At 47.4% G+C, this 20,552-nt stretch overlaps 2 long non-coding RNA genes across 8 annotated transcripts in view; one reads left to right on the forward strand and one right to left on the reverse strand.

Moving 5' to 3' along the window:
* LOC123380937 overlaps positions 1-20,552 on the reverse strand; it is a 266,481-nt gene that overhangs the window by 219,153 nt on the left and 26,776 nt on the right. The gene's annotated exons all lie outside the window — the stretch shown is intronic.
* Positions 6,128-17,428, forward strand: LOC109492888. Its single transcript, XR_002146853.3, has 4 exons — positions 6,128-6,514; positions 9,500-9,572; positions 13,112-13,225; positions 17,336-17,428. It is a non-coding gene; the product is annotated as an uncharacterized LOC109492888 (long non-coding RNA).

Genomic DNA, 20,552 nt, shown 5'->3' on the forward strand with positions numbered 1-20,552 from the left:
AGACCAGAGCCCGCTCTGGATCCTCTGTCCCCCTCCCTTTCTGCCCCTCCCTCTGCTCGCACACACTCTCCTCTCTCTCAAAAATAAACAAACATTTAAAAAAATAAAATAAAAGCTCGTTTCAAAGACCCAAATGACGTTACATTTTATTCAAAATCCAGATTACAGCCTTTTAAAAAGGTACCTACTGCACACATACTGTGTCCTACAATCGGCTGATAGCCCCGAAGATGGTCCCTACCTCATAAAACTTAAAGTCAAAGGCAGATGTCTAAGCATGTAATTACGAGAAAGCCTGGCAGGTGTTGTGACAAGGCACAGAGCAGGGCCACCTGCTCCAAGGGAACCAGGGAGAGTGGGGGCGGAGAGGTGATATTTACGCTGAGCGCTAAAGGAAAGGGTGCAGAAGGCGACTTCAAGCAGAGGGGACCCAAGTGTGAAGGTGACGAACGCGAGTGAACCTAGGGTTTCAGCAAGCCCCGCAAACGAGCCTGGCCACCAGATACCAGCACCTGAAACGCACAGCCCAGCAGATGTTGTCAAGTGTTCAGCCAGCTGGCGATCTTCTGTGCGTTCCACTTTTTGATAAAGACGGGAACACAGAGAAATATTTCTCCACCCTAAAGATACACATCAGTGTTATGTTACATTGTAAACGAACGCTCGGCCTCAGAGGCAGGAAGACAACAGGGCGTGGTAGGGACTATGGATTTGGGGTGAGCACAGGCTCCGGGGAGACCCTGTGCGGTTAGATCTTTTGATGTTTCGAGAGAAGCTAGACAGGAGTTTTTTATTCTGAAGATCTTTTTTATGTTGAGTCAGAAAATATTTAAAAAATTCATAAACTTGAGGGGGAGGGGGGCGCCTGGGTGGCTCAGTGAGGCGTCCAACTTCAGCTGAGGTCACGATCTCACAATTCGTGGGTTCGAGCCCCGTGTCGGGCTCTGTGCTGACAGCTCGGAACCTGGAGCCTGCTTCGGATTCTGTGTCTCCCTCTCTCTCTGCCCCTCTCCAGCTTGTGTGCTCTCTCAAGAATAAACATTAAAAAAATTAATAAATAGTTCATAAACCAAGCACAACAACACCCTTAGAGGGAAGAGCAGGTCTATAGGCTTATAAAAATAGAAGAAATAATTCCTACGCATACTCGTTTTGAGTTTGGTAGCACCTTGAAACTACCATTTACCCTGAAAGTTTCCTCTGGTCAATGGTGCCAATAACCAGCTCCTTGGTAGAAATTGTTACGCAAGTAAGAATTTTACTGCGAGTTTTAAGTAACAGTGTGCAACTGATCATCTAAATCTTTTCAAAACTCCCGTAATACCACAAACACACACAGGCTACATTCAGCGGACAATTGCTAGGACTTGAAGTGCAAGAACCATGTTAAAATTTGTTTCTTTCGAGTTTCTCATTGCGGACATCGCAGATTCAGAGAAAACGTTGGTATGAAATCCAAGCTAAGTGTCTCCGTCTAGCGTCGTAAACTTAAACATGATATGGAATGCCACCAAGTAAATCATTAAACCCCTCCCTGTCTTCTTAGAACGGAGGTGGTCTTTTCTGACATTCCCCCCACCCCCACCCCCGCTGCCCTCCCTTTTGGAAGTACGAATTCCATTGAGCAAATGGGTTCTGTGCAACTATCCAACTCAAACACCCTTGGCATTCTTCAGCAGGAGTTTTATTTAGAAGTTCCCAGAGAAGTAAGAGTGAGAAAACCCAGTTCATAAAGGGAAAGGATATAAAGAGCTCCATTAATACAGCTGCCGGGTCTGGGAAGTCAACAAAGGCTGATAATGTGTTTTATTTGGACCTATCCTCTGCTGTGCTCTGGTGATAAGGAGGTACTTGAAGCTCAGACACTCACTGTACTTGGGGGACTCAGCCCCTTATTGATTCTGAAACAATACTCCCTTTCAGATCACACCCACTTAAGTGAATAATAATGAGGCGATGCAGGGAGGGAGCTCGCAGCGAGGGGAGGCAGGGCGGGCGGTGGGGCTTTAGTTCAGGTGCTGCCCCCTGCCTTGCTGAGTCACCAGGGCCGCCCCATCTACCCCCCCTCCATACCCTCCTTTCTCTGTTCACACCAGCTTGCAGCCACAATACTCCCGTCCAGTTAAGGTGGCCGGCCGGCCTGTGGCCCACCAGCCAGTTGCAGAATCCGATTTGGAGGGGTGTCAACAGTCACCTGCTCCAACCCTGGGGAGTTTCTAGCGTTACCTGCCCAGTCAGGTGTGGGGCCTGGCAGGCCCAGAGCCCGGCACTCTCCTGGTTTGGGGGGGGTTTGGTTTTGTTTTGTTTTGTTTTCACTGACTGTGTCTCATCACCGGCAAATATCCCACTAACCACCCAGTTGGATCTGTTTTCCAACTTGCCTGTAAAACAGCCCCCTTCCTTCAGAAAATGCAACTGGAATTATAAATCAAATTTTAATCAGAGCGCTAAAGAATTAGAACAGACACAAATCAAGAACAGCAGGTTAGTGTTTTTTTTTTTCTTTAAATCAATGATGGGAGGGGGGCAGAAAGTACTGTCTGGTTTATTTTTCGACGTGATTTCTCCTCCGAATCCCACCTGGTTTAGGCTAGCAGAAGGAAACTTCTTTCTCGAGCCTCAGAGCATGCACTGACTGACATGTGCTACCCAGAAGCCGAAAATTTACGTCAACTGGGATTAAACATCTTGCTATAGGTAACTTGCAGTCAGTGTGATCCCCGTGGAGATCTCGCAAATAAACTTGTATATTCACCGGCAATGGCAAAACCCCCAAAGATAAGACATTCATAGTCCTCAAGCAAATTCGGAGCAGATCTGAATTAGAATATTCTTTTGAGGCTGGAAAATTTTGGCATTTCTCTAGCTCGGAAAAAAATTGAGAAGTGGATGTCCTCGGCAAGACTATTTGCTCTAGGTTTTCTGTTCAATCCAAACCCAAAAGCCATGGAAACACATCAGAAGCAGGGTTATGTGTTTCATCCCAATTTCCACTGTGGTTGGGTACTTTCGCGCAGGCAGAGACCTTGAACGTCTCGGGTCTACTTCTCCAAATAAAGTCAAACCTCGGCGGTTCTTCCATCATGAACCAGCACAGCGCATGAATGGAATTAATCTGACACTTCAGTTCGCTACATTTCTCAAATCAAAAATGGATGTGAAGAGAGAAAAGCTAAACTCACTGAAAACCGAAACACGGATAACCCAATAGGTCCCTCCCACCCTCCCGAATACTTTGGTCGGGAGAAGTCTGAGCGTCTGCTCTTTAATAAGGATGATTTGGGGCTATCCAACACCCCTTTAATTTTGCCCACATTGAGTGATGACTAAAAGTGTTTTTGATCTCAGACTTAAGTCGGCTTCAAAGCAACGTCTTTCCTAGCCTGCTGGGGCGATTGGGTATCAGCCCGGGCTCTAGCCAGCCTTTAGAAGAAAATCAGAGACCCAGGATCGTGGCCACCGCTCACTGACAAAACCATTACCCATTTCATGCGGCCTAATTCGGACTATACTCTACGTGAAGACACCCTCCCTCCCCCGCTCAACAACTCCTTCCATCTGGAAACAAGGCTTCGAGCAGAAACACAAAGGCCCCGGAAAAGCTGCTTAGATTTGGTGTTCCTGCGATTCCACTGTTTGGTCCGGTTTGCAGAGGTCAGAGAAGAGCTGAGAGGTGGACAGGGTCCTGAGTCACCAAGCCCCTGGTCCCCCGTTGTTCCCAGCGCCAGCTCCTGCCCTTCCCCCTCTGAAGTGGCCCAGCCCCACTGCCCCACACGCCTCTGTGTCCGAAAGGCGCGGGCATCCGCTGCACATAATGCTGCGGGAAGGATGTTCAGGCTCTCTGGGACAAAGGTCTGAGCAGCTCAACGCCCCCTCTGCAGGACTGAACACCAGACAAGAAAAGAGCCAGCCTTTCCTGAAGCCCTTGTCCTGGGGGCAGATTCTAAATAAAGTCCTCCAGTTGCCTGCCTCCCTTTGGACTTGGTTGGTCAAGGGGGCTAAACATTCGTGGCATCTTCATTACCACCTTGCGGTCTCCCCAGGCGGCAGCCTGGAGGGCAGCGGGGAGGGGACACAAGATATCGCTGCACTTACCCCCCCATCCCCTTGCCCAGAGCTGCAAATCCCAACAGGGGAAGAGACAAGTGGAGGAGGGGCAGATCCCCCTCTGTGTCTCGAGGCCCTTGTGGACAGAGGTTTAGGAGAGGTGGCGACGAGTGTGAACGGGGTGAGGCCCCGCATCAGAAGGGGAGACCAGCCCACCGCAGAGCCATAAACCCTTCTCTGGGGGTACACGTCATAAAAAGAGGGTACATTTGTGGGTCTTCTTGGAAGGGGCTTTTTTGAAGGTCGGTGTTGGATTTGAGACAGATGCTGGCACTTGGGGTTTTATAAATTTTAAAGTTGGAAATGGTCAAGAAGTCCCGAAAGCACTCCACAGCCACATTGTTAACCAGGAATAAACGCATTATTGATTTTCAGGACTTTCTCTCCTGGCAAAGAAGTCTTGATCAGATATATAGATATATATATTTATCACTCGTCAGGTTACAAAATTTCCACTGATTCCAAGAGAAAAATAGTCGACTTGCTTTGTCTGATTGCCCAGAAAATTGAGGGCAAAGGGAGAGCTCGTTGTAGAGCTGATCCAAGGCGGGCCCGCTCCCTTAGCTGGATGTTCTTCAAGGGCGACCCGCACCCTCCTCTTTGTTTGGGACAGACCCCAAGAGAGCCACGCTGGGGGGGGGGGGACTCTGAGGGTTTTCTGGGAGGTGGACAGACAGGAGTGTGCGAGAGGCCGAGAGACCCCACCCCCCACCCCCACCCCAGGGGCCTTTTATATCTGGGCCTTCAGCTGCCTGTCATCAGCGAGCCTACCAATGACACGAAAGCCAGCAAGATGGTTAAGAGGGAGCAAGAGCCAAAAGGAACTCAAACGTCAGGCCGCGCCGTCCTTGTCAGCTGCCATGGGGCAGCTGAAATTGAATACCGAGCCCCGTAAATTGGTTACAGAAACACAGTTCAGAAGGAGAAAGCAAGTCAGAGCGATCAAAAGCAGGAGGCCCTAATACCAACGGACACCTCAGTAAAACAATTGTAAAATTTGAGCCACTGCCAGGAGCACAGAGATATCCAAGGATCTTCGTTCATACCCAGACCTAGAATCCTGAGACCGGGCCGTAAAGACGGCTTTGCGGGGTGGGGGGTGGGGGGCGGGGGGTGGGGGGGGTGGGATTTTCAATCTGGCAGTGAAAACACATTTTAATTCTACACAGATTCATTTCTTTTCTTTGAGTCATCTCTCTTAAATTTGGGGGAATCATCCAACAAATAGAACTTCTTCAAGCTTCTCCAAATTCCTGATATCGGTTCCACGTTTTTAACTGATAACAGTATAACGCGTCGGGTCTTTGAATTAGGAAAGATGGACACATGAAACATTGTCTTTATTTTTCATTATCGGAATAACTGGCGTTCTCTGGAGGCGGGGGTGGGGTGGGGTGGGAGGAGGCAGGAAGGAGGGGTATCTGTTGCCACCCAGAGCCTTCACCCCCCGGTGACAGTTGGGGCTGACCCTGGGCAGGCACTTCCTGGGAATGAGCCACTCAACCATGTGAGATGAATTAACTGTTTAGGGCAAAGGAACATGATACTGTTCGTTTCTTCTCACACCAGAGTGGGATTGTCAAATTGGGAGTGAGGGCGAGGCGATGACCCATATAATTTAGAGATGGCAGGGGAGGGGGCGGGAAGAAGACTGTTTGGAGGTGTATTTTATGGCTAAACACCAAACAAAGGCTATTGTCCCTTCCACTGTCCAAAGCAGAAGGGAGCAACTGGAAACTTAGGAATTAATAACATTTTGTGCATCCTTCTCTTCTGAAAGATAAGGAATTCTTTAAGGGAAATAGAATCTGTTGATGGTAGGCATCAGCACTTGAAAATGTTGACTCAGCCTACTAATTTTAAGACCATCATCCACTTCTGGGAAGACAAATGGGTCTCCTCCTCGTCACTACTGTCCTAAAAAAGAAGCTGAACAGCAAGTAGGTCATTTCTTGATTTGGCGAGGGACACCATGGAAACAGAATGTTAGCTATGTAGGGAACAGTCACCGTATTTTTCATTTCCAGGTGCGCAAGTCTGTGGGCCATGTTTATTGACGATCTGTTTTTTACTGCCTTTCCTATTCGAAATTGGTGTTGCCCTCTCATGTCGCCACTCGAAAGCAACACCAGAAAGACCCTCCCATCCCACCTCCCCTCTTCCTTCCGCAGGGTACGATCCTGCTCATTTCAAGTCTCAATGCACTCGTCGCCCTTGACCAGTTCTACCTCCTTTCTCCCCAAAGAATGAACCACCCCCCCTCCTCTGGGACTCTTACAGCACTTTTTATTGTCAGTAAATAAGTAACTCTCTCTCAGAGCCTCGGTTTCTTCACCAGTGGGATGAGATCCTTCCTTACGGAAGTGACGCAAGAAAATCACACCGCATGGAAAACATCAAGTGACAGGTACATGCGGGGTATTTGATAAAGGTAGTTTCTCCTTCCCTTCTCGCTGTAGAACTATTACCAAACAAATGTCCTACTGTGTTCTTTTACCTGCTACCCAATGTTAGCTTCTTGGGTGCAAAGGGCATGTCGTTTATTCCTTTTTGTATGTCCACAATTAGCAGAAGGCCTAGAACAGTAGGTACATAATATGGGAGAAATGAATTAAAGCATGATAAGGAGTTAATGAATTTATTTGATAAATATTTACTTAGCACCCACCATGTGCCAGGCAGCTTCCTAGGCGAATAAGATAGAGATACCATGTACCGTCATGCAAGTTAAAGTCTATGGGATGCGTAAGAGGTGGGTAAGGACAATGGGTCAGCATACAAGGATACCTTCACTTGGGGAGGGCATAATAATATACAATCTTGATGGATGGGTGGCAAATAGGAATTGCTTTCACATTAAAAAAATTTTTTAGTGTCTATTTATTTTTGAGAGAGAGAGAGACAGAGCACGAGCGGAGGAAGGGCAGAGAGAGAGGGAGACACAGAATCTGAAGCAGGCTCCAGACTCCGAGCTGTCAGCACAAAGCCTGATGTGGGGCTGGAACCCCCAAACTGCGAGATCATGACCTGAGCTGAAGTTGGATGCTTAACTGCCTGTTTCATTTTTTTAGAGAGCACACGCAAGTGGGGAAAAGAGGCAGAGGGGAAAAAGAGAGACAGGGAGAAAGAGACGGGGAGAGAGAGAATCCCAAGCAGGCTCCACACTCAGCACAGAGCCCACTGTGGGGCTTGATCCCACAACCCTGGGATCTTGAGCTGAGTCGAAATCAAGAGTCGGGTACCCGACCCGTGGGCCACCCAGGTGCCCCAAATAGGAATTTCTGAATCAAGTGTAGAAAAGGACCGGGCAGCAATCCCACTCAAGCAAACTGAACCATCAACTATTTGCAATGCCGGCGTCTTTAAAGGCTTTTCATTGTACAAAAGCCTTTTGGGAAAGAAACGTGCCCTGGTCTTGATAACTGCCTGCTTTGCTGGTCTCCCTGCCCAGGCTCGTTACGGCCTCCAGCACATCTTCTGGGAGCTTCCTCCTACTCCCTATATTCAAGAAGTCCCCTCCCCTCTATCCCAGGACCCTCTCTAGGGTCCAATGTGTATGTTCACCACCCCCTCCCCCCAGAATAAGGTGTTTGAGATGAAATTCCCCAGGAGTCAATGTATCCCTCCCGCACTTGGCTGTAAGTCCTCAGATGCTGGAGGGGAATTTGCTGCCAGAGAATAGTTTACTTCTTTCAACGCACCACAGAATCACGGCCCCAAATAAAATGAGAAGTGCTTTGTTTTATTTTTAAATTAAAAAAAAAAAAGTGCCTTTTAAGTCCAAGATTTCTAAGTGCTCTTAGAACATGGCATATTTCTCCCTCCATGTAAGGGCTTTTGTTAGAGGGGAAGGAGAGACAAGTATAGCAAAGTGGCTTGACCAAGGGAACAGTTAGTGTCCTCGAAGGACCTCACAAGAGAAGGCCCGGAACACCCAACCAGATGGGCCCCTTCCAATGTCCATTCTCCATTTCTGCTCCCTGATTCTCTGGCATCCAGCTCCACCTGACTCAGTTCTCACCTGCCCGTGTGCCCCTGTCTATACGGTCTCACACTCCACTCTCCTCTTTCGGGAACCATGCTTCAGCCAAATAAGCAGCCCTTGTGCCTCGAGCAGACCATGACCCCCCTGCCCGCTCACCCCGCTACTTGCATACTTGGCTGTTCCCGCCTCCCCCCCCCCCCCCCGCCGCCCGCCATGCCCTCTCTCACCTTTGCCTCTTGAAAGATCATCTGCCTTTCAAGGGCAACTCTATGAAATCTCAAATCTAGCAAGTAAGCGTAGTTTCCCTCTGTATAGAATTGGTTGCACTAATTATAGGGCATATTTCTATCTGCTTTGCACCGATATTATTCATCTACATGTCTTGAACTCTCAGTAAGAACCCTGGCGTCAAAAACTCTCATAGCCTTTGTATCAATGGGGCTTAGCATTACGCAAGGCAGGTAGACACTGCAGAACAAATGTTCATGGAAGGAAAGAAGGAAGGAAGGGGGGGAGGGAGGGACTCAGTCTTTGTTTGGGAGGGCTCATCTTTGACACAGGTTTTTCTCCGTCACAAATCTAGTAACTGTAAAGATGAGGGAGTTAATTTTTCTTCATCTTTGGGGTTTAATTGTAAGTCTCTTGAGCTAGGTTTTTCTATTAAAATACCTTTCAAAAGTCCCCTAGGCTTTGTTAATAAGACTAATGGAAACTTCATTTCCATCACCGCTAACTTTCTAAGTGGAATTTTCTAAACATTCTCTATCCTTCTTCACTTTTTCAGACAAAATACTATTTTTATTTTATATCAATAACGTTAAACATTCGGAAACACTGATTCTAACGCATAACCAAAGCCAAAGCTGTCATAAAAAAAAATAATCTTAAATCTCAGAGATAGTGAGAGGAAGAGATTAATGCCATTTCCCCATAATTAGGAGACTCCAATGAGCTAGCTATTTGGCAACTTTTACAGAGATATGTGAATATACTTTGCTTCTGAAAATTGAGGCCAGGTGAGCTAATTATTAATTTAAATTCAGCCTTTAATTCCCAGAGACTCTCTCTGGCCAACTTCAGAGTTAATAACTCATTCCCTCACGAAATGAGTAATTAAAGAACCAGAGAGAGGTCTTACAAAGATGAACTTCTGCAAGCAAGTCTGTAACGTGGGCTCTGGGGATCATCTTTACATTAAACAGCACCCCACCGCCATATTGAAATGTTGGCACTCCCCGCGGTCTTTAAAAAACATTGAGAAAACTAGATCTTGTCCTATTAGAAAGACTCTCTGAAGGAAATTAAAAGCTAGGAGAAACGGGCTGTATCTAAATTTACGTGGATAATTACTAGAAAAGTTGTCTACTGGAATCAGAGCTTTGATCTAATTTCTTCTATTTCCAAAAGGAATATACTCTGCTTCTCAGCTGGTCTGGACCAGATTTGCTAAAACAGATGAAGAGGACCCTTGAGATCCCTAGTAAGTTCTGTTTTCTGTTTTCCTGAGCAATTATACACACCAGGTAACTTTTTTTTTCTTCATTGAGGCAAAGTCACATAACATAAAATGCATCATCTTAACTAATTTAGAGCATACAACCCGGTGGCATTAGGTAATTCACAAGGCTATGCCGTCATCACCCCCACCTAATTCCAAGACATGTTCATCACCCCTAAAGGACACTCCATACCCATTAGGCAGTCACTCCCCCCATTCACCCACTCCCTTGCTTATTCTGTGTATTTCATATAAATGGAATCATGCAACATGGGATCCTTTGTGTCCTGCTTCTCTCACTTAGCACAATGTTTTAAAGTCCACAAGCCCTGTAGCATGTACCAGAACTTCATTCCTCTTTTTGGCTGATTCATATTCCATTGTGTGGATTTGCCACATTTTGTTTATCCGTCACCCCAGGCAGTTCTCCTCTGTGATCTTTAACACTGCAAAGCACTCACCCTCTTGGGCACTGGAATCCATTCCTGGTTTGGAAAAATTGCGGAGAAAGGCACAAAAATGATAACCCTGGGGCGGAAGCAAGCCAAATGAGACAATGTTTGCTCCCATCAAAGAGCAAACAGGTTCCCAGCGGGCCCCCTCACCATTTGAAACTGTGTGTCAAAAGCCCAGAACACGTTTATCCTGCTTGACCCCGTATTACCCATCTAGAAATTTATCCTAAGGAAATAACAAGAAATGAAAACAAATGTTACACGTTAGGTTTCCAGAGGGTTTCTCACATGGTTATTGACATAGCAAAGATTTCAAAGTTACATAAGTGCCTCATAAAAATGAGAAGGCGAGGAAATGCCCGCAGGTCCTCTCCATAGCATAGTCTGCAGCCATTAAGATAGAATTCTCAGACCACAACACCACAATCCTGATATACAATTAAGCAAAACCCATAACTTTTGTTAGTGCTCTGAACACATTTTTTTTTCTAAAAATACGTGCGTGTCTATGTGTAAATACACACACGCCTGTATAAATAAATACACTCTGCTATGCTAACAGAGGTCATCTCCGTACAGCAGGATTGTGGGCTATTCTTATTCTTTATAGTTTTCTGTGTTTTCCCTGTTCTAACATTGCATATGCGCGAGGTTTAGAATTGGGGGGGAAAAAAGTCAATAGATGTGTATGAAACCAACGAAGACATGGCCCCGGAGGTACCAATCCCTCCCTCTCCCATCCAGAGCTCTACTGGGGACCTGCGAGCTTTTCCTTTATAGCAGTCCCCTCATCGTATCTACGGCCGGCAATCTCTCTTCCTCAAGAAGCCATTTTCCCAGTAATAACAGGACCAGATCATTGTCATGAAACAAGACCATGGTTTCCCCCACAAGTGGCTTCCGTACTCCCCTCACCCAACCATGGTCCCTTCCTTCATTCGTGTCTCCCTGCGAATGCTCACCTCACATTCCAAACTTGCCTCTCCCCATCCCTTCCCACCCCCATTTCCAGATCCCCCTGTCCACCCAAATCACTGCATCCTCTGAACTCCGATCGCCTTTTCTGTTGGAACTAGCCACGTAATACTTCCCGACACTACTTTTGGGGAGAAGACCTTTGGTTTTAGGTCCTCATCAAATTGTAAGTTCTGCAAAGACAGGTTGGACTGTTTTCTTGGGGAGGGGGGAGTCCCTTAGAAAACCTGAGCCCAGGATGGGGCACACAGCAAACCTTCGCTACCTACTTGTCGAACGGACACACGGAAAGTTCTTCACAGCTCATTTTGTGTACCTTTTTAAATCATCTTGGAAATCTGGCAGAGTAAAATTTTCTCTTATCCTATCATAGAGTCGATAAGGCAGAGACTCAACTTCTCAGTGATTTCTTCTCAAGGGGGGAGATCTGGCCAAGTTCCGAGTAGGCCTGGCCACATGGGTGGAAGAGATGGAGAGCTATGTGAAGCTGCATTTTATTCCTAGTTCCCCACTTGGAGTCTCTCTGATAATGGCCCCGGTGAAGGCTTCGGTCTGAAAAGTTTGAGAATGGTATTTGGCTCTAGCATTTAAACAAGAAGAACACTTTTTGTTGCCCTGAAATCCGTGTATTTCAAAATCACTAAAGGAACATTTGTAGAATGTATTGACATGAGCCAGTGTATCCAAACAAAGCTGAAAGAGTTATGTTGCAAATCTTCTCGGAAGATCAACTCAAACACAAGTCTCATTCTTCTGCGGGCTCTTCCTGCGCAAGTCAATGATAGATCTGGGATTCCTGAAACGATCAGACAGAAGTTCCCCACCCACACACTCTGCAGAGTGATTTAGATCAGCAATAGGTTTAGAATTCCTGTCGGAGTTCAGTAGAGTGGGGGATATTTTTTTTTTATCAAATTGCCTTATGGATGTTTTAATTTTCCAAAGTTGAATCACAACCTTCCCAGGAACTGAAAGGCGGCCCTATCTTTTTCCTTGTGGAGGTGGGGTACTTTCCTACTACCCTGGCCTGACCCCTCTGACTTTCCCACCTCCCACCTCTTCCCTTGGGATCCAGCCAAGACTTTTCAATGGGTCAAGACCTTCCTTCCATCACGGCCTCTGCACATGCCCTTCCCTCAGCCTCCAAAGTTCTTTCCTAGCTCTTCCCCGACCAACCGTGGCTCCAGGTCTCAATTGAAATGTTACTTCCTGGGACAGGGACATCCCTAAGTGCCCCCCCACCACCACCACAGCCCTGACAATCTAAACAAGGTTCCCCAGCTTCACTCCCGTTGAGCGTCCCGTCCTTAGCTGTAGGAGCGGTTATCACCAGTCACGATTATGTCTGTGTGATTGTGTATTTGAAGCATGACACCCCCACTGGAATGGGGAGGGCTTCTGTTTTGTCCGTCCTGGGGGCTGGCAAGCAAAAGGCGCTCAGTAAATATGTGCAGCGTGGAAGAGTTGGTGACAGCCCCCCACACCCGGCTCAGACACTCTGAGCTTCTCCGGCCATTTTACCTGCCATCTTACCCAGCTGTTATTTCCATTTCCTAACCCACACGTTTAGAGGGAGGACAAACTCCCCTCACCTGAGCGTTGTGGGGACTTGGGCATGATGACTGAGAAACGCGGAGACGTGCAGAAGGGCACAGTTGTTATGAATGTGCCTGCCAACTTTCCAAACACACGCTCACACGGATGTGAGGTCATACACGTGTGTCTGTTGGAGCAGAAATGCTCTCCCTGGCGTCTGTTTATTTCCTGAATGTTATGGTTCTTTTGGGAAACTCGAAGCAGTAGCAAGTCGAATGCGGACGCGGCTGCTCCCCTGGCATTCACTCAAGAAACGCGTGCCACGGAGCCACGAGTGGAGGCGAGTCAACGCCCTCCCTGTAACTACAAATTCAAGATGGTTGCCACAGCGGGGGCCAGACCGAAGCTGCTAGAAGGTTAGAAGCTAGTTTTCAAATGTTGTGTTTTCTACAGATGACTGCGTTTCTAGTCCCCGAGGACTCGCTAGATCTCTGGTAAATAATTCCTTTACATCTGCCGCTGACAGTTCAATATTCCCTCTGATAATGTTCTCAGGTGTCAACAGACAGAACACCGAAGCTTTGATCTCAACGCAGAGACTGTCATCAGTCACTGCACTTTGGAGATGTTCCCCTTGGAAGCCCATCAACAAATTGGAAAATTTACAGGGTGAGTGTTTCAAATGTGGTCAGACTCTAAGGCCCCTGCCTAAAAATGGGCCTAAATGGCTGCCACTGAATAATGCCAGATTCCTAACCAACGAGAGAGGGGGGGGAAAAAACATCCCCCGACCACTTGCCTCCCTCCTTCCCCAATCTGTACCCCTACTCTTCAAAAAAAAAAAAAAAAGAAAGAAAGAAAGAAAAGGAAAAAGAGAGAGAGAGAAAAAAAGAAAGAAAAGATTGCAAGACTGCCAAAGTCTTTTAAGAACCATTCCAAGGAGCCTCGGACAACTCTGGCTCTCTAAAAGGATACCATTGTAAAGGGGAGCTCTCATATTTCAATGACATACGTATATGTCTCATAGAAACCAAGGTTTATGTGTCTCAGGATTTCTCCTTAGTTAACCACAATTGCAGGGAAATGGCACCACATTCATAAAGTTAAATGTGGTAGCAATTACTTTGCTGGCAAAGGAGAAGGAGGGTCTTGATGGCCGAAGTCCTACGAGTCAGGATTAAATAAACGTGTCTTTTAGAGTTACACTGATAACTAGGAACACTCCGTCTGTGCTGTTCGATGCTACAAGGCTGAGAGAACCGGCGTTTCTCGTAGACAAGCCCACTCTCACCTGGCCAGAAGGCTTATGGGACAACCTCGAAATAAAATCAGGTTTTCAGAAAATTAATACGGCCATGGGTGCATGCACACACACACAAATACGTATACACTGATTAAGAAAACTATCCCCCCAATAATCTTGAACTTGTACATTATTAAATGCACTTAGATACCAGGAAATAACTTGAAAATTGCTTTCCTGTATCATATTTACTAAAATGGTGCTATCGCATACTTTGGGGAAGGAAAGATATGGGTCGGGTAACCTGAGCATTGTGTAATGGTCACTGATTCTACTAATGGCCAGCCAGTTTCTTTTGGATTTCATTAGAACACAAGAATGCGATAAGATTCCTGGGAGCACGATAAAGCTACAAGGCCATTTTCAAATGCAATATGGTTTATGTTTAAGGTCCCAGTTCCAGCTGGAACAGAAAAGGGCTCCCTTTCTAGATCTTTCCCCCCCAGTGGCTAGAATTCCTACACACAAATAATATAGACTAGGAGCTTCACAAGTCAACAAAATATAAACAGATACAGAGATCTCATCGCTTTCTTCTGCCACTAAAATGTATCAACTCCTGAACGAGTACCAAGAGAGCGCAATGAAAGAACAAGTCCAGAAGGGAGTGTTTTTCAGCGTGAGAAATGGCGGAAGCCAAAGTCTTCTTCTAATTGGGAATGGCAGAGATACGGAGTTCAGAAATCTAATAATCCCACCAATTCACCAGTGTGTCTAATAGCTTGGGCCAACCAGCCCAATGGTAAGAAGCAATCTTTGAGAAGAATGCCCCAAAGGAAATAGATGAGGTGGCTACAAGGGAAATAAGAATGGTTGAATAGAGCAGAAAACATTCTTAGAGGAGAAAAATGTCCTAAAAGAGAAAGGTATTTTTAGGTATTTAGGTAGGTAGATGGGTATCCAGTCGATAGACAGTAGCTAGGTAACCCATCTATCTATCTATCTAAACAGAGCTGAAGATAAAAAATGGAAGCTTGATTCATTTCCATTTTGTTTCAGATTCTAAGAGCTAGAAAAGTTTTCCTACCTGTAGGTTGACCAGCTCTGGTTCCAGGCAAGTATTTCCTACAAACCCCTTTTGAAATCAAGTGACCATAATTGACTTTAACATTTATAGGGCCCAGAACAAGAATAAAATGGAGACATAGTTACCTATATCTAAATACTTAAAAGTTATAGATCGCAGCCACAAGCTGCTGAATAAAACCCATTCTGTCCTCCTGACAAATAGACCTTCACAGTGACTTAGAAGGCCGGGTTCAGGTTTAGAATTCTCTGAGTTTCTTGCCAGAATGTTGAAGAGGAGCCATGGGGGGATCCCCATGAGCACACATATAGACATTCTGACCCACACATCCAAGATCTAGCCACATCCTCAAGAACAGTCGTCCCTTTGCAACCCACAGACCTGTGTTTATTTCCAACAGCATAGTTCACCCTCAGGAGGTCCACCCAGGGTTGCTGCCTTGAGGACCTGGAGGCAGGTTTGGGTACCTTTGGGCAAAGAATCTCAGGTACCTAGATGGTTGCCATGTGGGGAAATCAGCCAATACGGGCTGTCATCCTCCGGGCCCTACAGGTTCTTAGCCCAAGGAAGGAGGCAGGACTAGGGGTCCAAAGTATGGCCCACTAACGCAACGGTCCAAGGCATCTCTTGCCCAAATTGAAGACTGATACTCCCCACAGCCATAATCCTGATTAGCTAGTATAGACTTTAGAGAGCAGAAACAGGAAAGTGAATGGTAACATAAGAAAGTAAACTTAGGGTGCCTGGGTGGCTCAGTCAGTTAGGCATCCATCTTTGGCTCAGGTCAGGATCTCATGGTTCGTGAGTTCAAGCCCCACATCAGGCTCTGTGCTCCTCTGCTCACGCTCTGTCTCTCTCAAAACTAAATAAACATTAAACTTTTTTTTCAAAAGAAAGTCCACTTAATATTTGGTTTTCATTAGAAGAGTTCCCTATTGCTATATAACTAGTTAGCCCAATATTTAGCAGATTAAAACAACAGCCATTTATTAGATCAGATTTCTCCGGGACAGGAAACAGAAGCAGCTGAGCCGGGTGGTTTGAGTGGAGGACTCTCATGAGGCTTCAGTCAAGCTCTGGACTAGGGCTGCAATTTCATCCGAAGGCTCAAGGGAGGGGGAGAACTCTGCCTCCAGGCTCACTTACGTAGTTAGCAGACCTCAGTCCCTCATAAACTTTTTTCTAGAAGCTTGTATTCCTTGCCACATAGACCTCTCCACAAGCCTGCATCATGAGCAGTCTCATGACGTAGCAGGTGGCTCCCCAGGGCAAGTGGTCCAGGAACAGGAGAACATACCCAAGGTGGACCCTTGGTCTTCCTACAAGCTAATCTCGGAAGTGACACGCTCTCGATCACTTCTGCCATATGCTACTGGTCACACAGACCAACCGCGGCACAGTGCGGGAAGGGACTACCCACAGATGGGCATACCAGGAGGCAGGCACAGTGGCAGCAAGGTGCTCCCACTCCCATCAGATGAGGATTTGGGCAACCGGCTTTGATCCAGAGAAGCTACTCAGTAGGTTATTTTGGAGCCAAGGAGGGGTTGGGGGGGACACAGGTAGGAGGGGAATCATGGAGTTCCCTTAATCTGACTCTATTTCCCACACCTAAAAGCTGCCTGATGGGTCACGTGGCCCTTCCCCCACTTCTCTGCAAGAAATGAGTCTTTGGCGCTGAGACCGGAGATGGAACGCCTTTTCCCAACTACCCGTGTCCTTCAAACCCTGCTCACCCCTCAGGTCCAGCTCAAACATCTCACAACCCATCTGTGAACAATTTCCTGGCTCACCATATTCCAGTTGGTCTCAGCCCTCCCCATTTGCATACCCCTCTGTGGCACTTTTTATAGCCAATTGTAATTGTTGGGGTTTGGGGTTTTGTCCCCTTATTAAATACCCTGCCCCAAGCCTCAGCTCTCGGATGGCCATGAAGCACGCCCCAGATGAACTGGGAGGTGATCTCAAATACTGTGAGGCCTTCTCCACATGCAGACCTCTGCCGGCCCCCTCCCCGTCTGCCAGCCCTCTGGGCCAGCCCTACAGGGCCTTCCCTGCCCCCAATCTGCTCCCTCCCTAAGCCCAGGCTCCAAGCCAGGTCCCGGGCCAGGCCGCATAAGATCTCCGAAGCCATGTGAGCGACTCCTCTGGGGACAAGCCCAGCCCCACGCAGTGCCTGTAAGGAGACGTTCGCCTAAAAGAGCGAACCCCAACTTTCCCTTTTCCCCAAGTTCCCTTCTGTGGAGCCCTGTAACCTTTTCCCCTAAATCCCCCTGGAAGACAGCTGGGAACTCTCTGGAGTCACAGGGAAAGGGGCACTGCGCCCGTCTGGCTCTGGACTGCAACATCGCAAAACCTGGCTCATGCACAGAAGTCACCCTAAGACATTTCTGATCACTAGAGCCTTTAGAAAATACAGTCACTTAAAAGCTTTTCTCCCCTCTTACAGGGATAATCTTCTCCCCCACCAGCAAGACAGCTGACTGCAACAATATAAGTGACCCCTGATATAGGAAAATGGGTGAGACACTTACTGGCTCTCTTTTTCAGTATGTTCATAAAACCTGCTATAATTCTTAATAAAAATTCAGGCAGCTTATGAGCACAACTCACGAAGCCGTTACTAAATCATGTATGTCTAGGGGTTGTTCCATGTAAGTGAAAATTCTATGGACACATAACTGCGGCCGTCTCTCCGGTCCCAGCTGACGCGCAACGGAGCACAGGACCCGTTGCTGAGAACTGGGCCACACCTGGTTCAGGTTGCTAACGGTCCACGTACAAGACCATCTAATAAGCACTTGGCCTTTGTCAGGGCTGCCTCGAGTCCAGCTTGAGGCCTGACACCCACCTCTGCCGCGGGTCTCCGGATCTTTCTGGCTGCCACAGCGTCAAAGGCGCGGCACGTCAGGCAGCCGATCGTCTGACTTCAGAGTCTCGGGCCGCGGGACTGACGGGAACCTGGGAGATCACAGGGCGGAGCTGCCTCTGATGCAGACAGGAGGGATGAAGCCATTTGTCCCAGGGCTCCCGGCATGCGGGGGAAGGTGGGGGGGACAGGAGGGGCTTGTCCTAGGGGAGGGCTGTGAAGTCCGGGGGTGGGAGTGCAGACACAGCCTGAAAGCTTGGGCTGGGGCACCCTAACTCCTCCGAACCTCTGTTTCCTCGTTAGCAACATGGACACCAGCACAGCAGCTAACACTTAGGACGGTTGGGAAGGTTGAACACCTTTATATGTGTGACACCCTTAGGATAGAGCCCAGCGCCTTGGAAGTGCTAGGGACGGACAGACGGACAGGTGGATGGATGGATGGATGGATGGATGGATGGATGGATGGATGGATGGATGGGTGGATGGATGGGTGGATAGATGGATGGATGGATGGATAAAGAAAAGGTCCTTTTAAATAGAACCAGGAGGCACCTGGGTGGCTCAGTCAGTTAAGCGTCTGACTTCAGCTCAGGTCATGATCTCACAGTTTGTGAGTTTGAGCCCCACGTCCAGCTCTGTGCTGACAGCTCAGAGCCTGGAGCCTGCTTCAGATTCTGTCTCTCTCTGTCTCTCTCTCTACCCCTCCCCTGCTCACCCTCTCTCTTTCTCTCTCTCAAAACTAAATAAACATTAAAAAAAATTAAATAATTAAATAGATAAAACCGGGCTTTAAAATTTTTCTCTGCTAAAGAATTATTTTTAATAAAATCTTACACTGAAGCCATATACACACGATACACACACACACACACACACACACACACACACACACATATAAGAAAGATCTTTATAATTATTAAAAGTGGATACGGTGTATATGCTTCTACGGTACTGAGATTTCACTCATTTTTGCCAGATGAAGGCATAGTTCGTTCAGTTATGGCTCTGGCTCTGGGCAAACCTTCAGTCTGAGGTCTGTCTGAAGAAACCCTGGACCACTATCCACCAAGCCCAAAAGTGCTTAGGATGCAGGGCTGACCCGAGCGGTGCCACATGGGCCCCGATCTGGCCAACCCAGGAAAGTTCTGCAGGAGTACCCACTTGGCCCAATGCCCTCTGTCATCCCTGGAGCTCCCACAGATGCCGGTGAAGGATGTGGCTTCTGTCCTGGAGCCCGTGAGCCAACGTGGCTGGAGAGATCGGAAGGATGGTTGACCTCCTTTCTAAAAACCACTGTCAAGGTCACAACTGACCACAGAGGGCTTCCGGGTAAGCCTTGAATCAGCCTGTCACCCCCAGTGAGGACAGTCCCAGGGTCAGGCAGTCCTCACGTAAGGTGTCTGAGGAATTTCCTGGCAGGCTTAGAAAACCAGCCATGGAGGTGGCTTGGGGTGGAGAGGGCTTTGATCTCAGAGGTGGTCAACACAGCCCCTGGAAGAAGCCATACCATCCCTCTTTCTCATTCGTTCTTCAATAGAATATAAACAGAGAACAAAAATCAAAATTAAAAGTTTAGGTTAAAAGAATGGGGGAAAAAATTCCCAGATTTTTAAGAGCATAGTTCCCCACACCCCCACCCCCAGCCCCTTGCCTACTGGTTTCGTTCATTTGTTATGCAAAAGGTCACTGCTTCGGATCAGACTCACTGTGAGTTCAGGATCATTCTGAAAGAAATGGGACTGGAATGGACTCATGCATCACCCACTGGAAGGAGACCATGGTAACCAAATGCAGGAAATGCTACTGGGTCCATACTTCGTGCCACTGCTAGGGCTTTCACTGATCTCACCGGTGGGCCTTGCGGATTGTGGTGGTCTGTGTTTCAGACCATCCAAGATGAAGCCAAACTCAGCCACTAATTCTTCCAACACAGAGCCAGACGGAGCAACGGCAAAAGTTACGGCAAACAGAGAGGCAGCGTGGGCGCCGAGCGGCATGATGGTGGCCTCGCTGCCTCAGTAGAGCCACACAATCCGTGGGAAAAGACCACTCCTCACAGGCAACCGAAGCACCTGGTCCTGGCTGAGTCTTTGTCTCCTCAGTCATTAAGATGACCCTTCCTCTCAGGAGAGTACAATCCTTTTATCCAACTCCTATTTGGAGATCGTTCCCCATGCGTTCAGTAACTATTTTCTGAGCACCTCAGAAGTCCAAGGTGAAGACAAGGAGGAGGAGGGAGGAAAAGAGAAGTTTCCTGCTCTAGAAAAGTCCCCAGTTCTAGGGAACACCAGACAGGGAAGGCTGTACGTGCTAGAACCTAAGGTACGAATGGTCTCAGAGAAACACACGAGGAGGAAACCAACGTGTGAGACCTTCTCAGAGAGAGTAAGGTTCTAAAAACTGCGCCTTCGGGGACAGAAAGACATTCATCTATAACTTAAGGCTTCTGGGTAGTTAAGGGAAGATATTCTACATAGGAGAAACAGTAAACACTCCTCGTAGCACACGGTGGGCACTCAAGACATCTGTGTTGAATAAATGTCAAAGGGCACGTTCTTCTCTTATCACCAGGGGAAGCGCCCAATGTTTCAATGCTTAGAAAACCCAGGATGTTCATTGAAAATGATAAATCAATATCGGACTCATTTCGACTTTCTCCGAAAAGCTTTATACCAGAAGGAGACACTGAATTTAGCTTACACTTCGTGGCTGTTCGGTCATAGATTTGATCTGAATGTAAATCAGTGAAAGCGTGTCTTCAGACCCCAGAAAACATTTCATAACTGTTGTATCA

Source organism: Felis catus, chromosome D2 (genome assembly GCF_018350175.1).
Source record: "Felis catus isolate Fca126 chromosome D2, F.catus_Fca126_mat1.0, whole genome shotgun sequence".
NCBI classification, from domain to species: Eukaryota; Metazoa; Chordata; class Mammalia; order Carnivora; family Felidae; genus Felis; species Felis catus.